We start from the raw sequence: 4,504 nt of genomic DNA, 5'->3' as shown, positions 1-4,504 counted from the left end.
CAAACCATTGCTGGGTGCCTTGCATGCGGGCGGGCTCTGAAACCACGCATACCGCAGCACCCAGCTCATTAACACAAAAAATTAAGAGGTCCTGGGCCTCTCGGCTGCGGTTCAAGTTAGCTTGTATGAAGGTAGCCATTTATGGGCAATTTTTCCTAGCGTCGGTCCCAGACTTCGTCGAGTCCATCTCAAAGCCCAGACTTCGCCGAGCCAAGCAGAGGCGATGATTGCTTTGAACATCCGCGCAGACAACGCAGTGCAGGTCGTTTCTGCAATTATTTATCCTGTAGTCCCGAGCTCCACAACGGAAACAATTACCAGTGCGATACCTCTTGATACGAACAGTTATTTCGCACGTGGCCGAAGCGCCAGCACTTGAAACATTGCACGGGCCTAGCCTTTAGCAGCTCGACCCGTGCAACAGTCCAACCAATTCTAATTTTGCCTGGTTCGGCAATCTTCACCGCCGCGGAAAGCGGACATTTGGCCCACACTGAGAAGAGACCATTGTTAGTAGGGCGAATATTTCCGATCTTAATCTGTGTCTCATCACACTCTCCAATAGATGAGATTTTGTTAGTGATATCTGAGGGCGTAGTAGAGTCGTCCAAATTCCAAAGCCGGATTTCTTTGCTGGTTTTCGTAGGTCTGGTTATTCTGGCTGAAGCGCCCAGGACGTCTCTCAGTTTAGCAGCCAGGTTGTCGGCCTTTGAAGCACCGTCGGATCCGGGAATCTCTATTACGACTCCGCCGTTAATCCCTTTCCTAATTTTGGAAATTTCAATACCCAAACTATTTAAGGGTATTTCTCGCGAACTTTTTTTAGAATGTCCGAATATGATGTGCTGGGCTCGACATTGGTTATTAGTACTGCGGCGGTTCTCGGAGGCCTGCGTTGAGCTCCGCCGCGAGCAGGTTTGTCACGCTGAGTTCCCACCGTTCCCACGATCGGACCACGCTGGTTTCCCCTTTCTGTATCAGTCACCGGGCTCCGAAAGGAGGTTTTACGGGATTTCTTCAGGATGTTCTTATATGATTTCCCCAGATGCAATGTCGACATCTTTCTACTGAGCTGGTGTCTCCGTTCAACCAGCTTAGTAATCTCCTTGCTGAGTTCCTTTATCTCAGTTTTGGCTGCAGAAATAGAATCATCCTCCGAGTCTTCAGTCCAGTCGGAGGTGGATACACGATGAGTCCTACCAAGGCGGGTGCCATCATAAGTGGATCGCCCGCGATCATCTGTCACATCGCCGGTCCCAATGTCGCTTTCCTTCTCAGAGCGAGATTTGGCACCTGACTCAATCAAAGTTTATTTCCTCGAATGACGATCCTCGCTAGTAACCCTCGGTTTAGCCTTGCCCCTGGTTCTTACTCTTAGGCTTCTTTGGGGGAGTGGCCGAGGTAGGAGAAATTCAGTAGATTTGTGCTTTTCGCCGAATCCAGGGTGAGAGGATGCCGATGGCGGATCCATCATCGCAACCTCCGCGGGAGCAGAAGATACCCCAACATCTGATTGCTGGGAGGCTCTAGTTGTGTAATCAGGAAAAGAAGCTTTCTCAGTACCAGGCTGCTGGAAGGTTTCAAATACGAAGACCGGAGATTTCGACCCAGCCCCAGCATTACGCTGTCAACCATTGTTGCAGGTTTCTCATCTCCATCTTGAACTTGTTGTTTTCCCTGATTATACCAGAGTATTCTTGCTTAGCCCTCTGCCCCTCTTTTTTTACAGGCGCAAAGCTTCTCAGTAAGTTTAACGACCTGCACTTTGAGAGATAAGATGTCTCCAGCATTGTCCAGCCTCTTCACCAAGGTCTTCATAATTTCTTCAAGATTTATTAAACCTTCCTTCATCGATCTGTTGAGAGGGCCCGCAAATCTCTGGTTTCCCCTGCGAATCTTGTCCACTTTATCAATATATTTGGTAGCGAGTTCCGAAAGTTTTCCAGTCTCCAGAGTGCGAATCTCTCCTCCCTCCATAACTTTCATCTGAGTATCTGAAACCAGGGAGCCAGCCGCCACGGGGGTAGTACTTTTGCTGACCCTAACTTTCTTACCCGCAATATATCTTGTTTTCTTCAACGGGGTTTTGTTAGTAGGTGAATTTTCCTTAGAAGCCGGCGCTTTCCTTTTTTCACTTCTAAGTGAATATTCAGATATGACTTTCTCTTCGTCAGAATCTGGAACATATGTAGGACTTTCGCTCGGAACTGTTTTATCCGCGTCGTCAATCTCCATATCATGACCCTGACTCCCCGTCGCAAAGTCCACCTCAGTAAGATGGTCTAATTCGGACAAAAATCGTCGATGCTCTTGAGAGGCAGCAACCGGGCGACCGAAATAGTCTCCCTCAGTGATATCCCTCATCAAGTTTGTGATCTCGTCCCTCGTCGTCCGCCGCGAATCAGACAGTTCCTCGGTAACATCTACTTCACTAGTGCCCGAGGGCGACACTTTTAGTCTTAGTCGAGGGCTTATTTTTCTCAGTAGCTTCGTTGCCACCGGTGCCCGAGGTTAGCACCGGTGGTGATGAATTTCCTTCCACAGTAGCTCCTATGTCACCGGCGCCCGTGGGCAACGCCGATGTTAATAATATATTCGACGCCCCTTCCGGGCGTAGATTAACTTGGTTTAGCCCATCGCTTGATTCAGGAGCCAAGTCCAGCGACACGGGGGGCACTGGGACTATATCCCCCCCGCGCCGACCCCTGGGTATCCGACCCCCCTGGGGTGGTAAGTTTTCCTTTTTGTTCTCTCCATTCCATTTTTGTGTTGGTTTTTTATCGGGGTGTCCTTTCCCTAGGACCTAGCCTACAAGATACGCATTGTCCAAGTGCGTACTTAAAAATTCAGATGACTGTTTAACTTTGGGTTAACCCTACGTAACCCATAAAAAAACGTAGGGATAATATTTGCTCAGAAAAACGAGCCCGTACGCAAAATCAGCATATAAAATGTTGTGACAGTATATTTATATTTCGCAAACAGATATTACGTGATTACGCAGAATTACATCTAGAAGAATCCATTAATTAATTATTAATTGATTGATTGCCTGGCATGTATGAGGGTGTATTTTGTTTGTTTTTGTTTTATGTTTTGGTTCTATTTTGTTTTGTGTGTTTTTATTTTATGCATGTGTGTTTGGTTTATTTGTTGTTTTGAATTGTTTATTTATTTTGTTTTATTTGTCTATTTGTTTTATTCTCAAAGTGCCAGGCAATAGACAAAGTATGAATGTTTTAAAAATACCATATAAGGTACAAAAGTTATAACATATAAAAAAATATTACACAATTTCTATTGTAGAATCGCAAAATTTATATTAAGAATGATCAATCTTAGTTATCAGCGAATGCATATGCCTAGTATATATTCATCGAAAAAGTCGATTTTTTAGCAGGTATATAAAGTTATAATAATTCTTGCAGATTCGCAAGGCTTGTTCTTGGATAAAGTGTTCTTTAGTAGATGCCGAGTATATTAATCCCATAGTTGGATATAAAGAAAACATAAGAAATTCTGGGCAGATATAAATAATAATAAATTATTATAAAATCGCAAAACTTATATTGAGAAAGATTGATCTTAGTCGTCAGTGAGTACAAATGCCCAATATATATAGTCGTCGAAATAATCGGTTTTTGGCAAGTATGTAAAAGTTATAGAAAAACTCTTATAGATTCGCAAAGCTTATACCTGCATAAAATAATCTCTGATAGGTACCGAATATGTTTATCCCATAGTAGGGTAGCAAAAAAAACAATAGAAATTATAACCAATAGAGTTATTGTTGAAATATACGTGTAAAACCGCCTTAAAGCAGAAAAATCCCTAGATATGAGTAAGTTGTTCATCATGCGATTTTCAGTCATAGTTTAAAGTGAAAGGTACAATTTCACGGAGCGAAGAAAAGCCAGCGTTTTACCCCCACTCCATCAATTTTCGTCAAGGTGGCGTTACGGCGTTGCTTAGCTAAAAAGTTCAACACGGTTGAACACGTGGTGACACAGAAAGATTTAATTTTATTTTCATTTAACAACAGCATATTATTTGTAGATTTATTAACAAATTAACTTGAATTATGATTTTGGGTTGTAAAAATACTTTTTGTTTATATTTTTGTGTATTTGCTATGTAATTCTTACATAGCTACTATATTTAAACAATATTGAAAATATTGTTTATTTAGTATTTATGGAAATTCTCTATTTAGAAATTATATGCATTGCAAATAATTTTTTTCTATTGATCACTAATTGTAATGTAATACAATAAAAATAGAAAATTTATATACAAAATAACTTATTATATCCAATATGTCCTAGCTTGGTTAATAGAAATTGAAACTGCGATCAGTCTTCCGCTATAATACATCCATAAGGTAAAATAATCGTTCTGCTTTTTAGCTTAAAAAAAAATGCATTTCTAGATGCTTTATTAATTTTTAAGAACATACTACACACACACACACATAGGTATATATATATATATATATATATATATA

This window comes from Temnothorax curvispinosus, unplaced genomic scaffold, assembly GCF_003070985.1.
Source record: "Temnothorax curvispinosus isolate PA1 unplaced genomic scaffold, ASM307098v1 QBEX01007214.1, whole genome shotgun sequence".
In the NCBI taxonomy this organism is placed as follows: Eukaryota; Metazoa; Arthropoda; class Insecta; order Hymenoptera; family Formicidae; genus Temnothorax; species Temnothorax curvispinosus.
The sequence above is the reverse complement of the archived record's forward strand: the minus strand, read 5'-3'. Positions refer to the sequence as shown.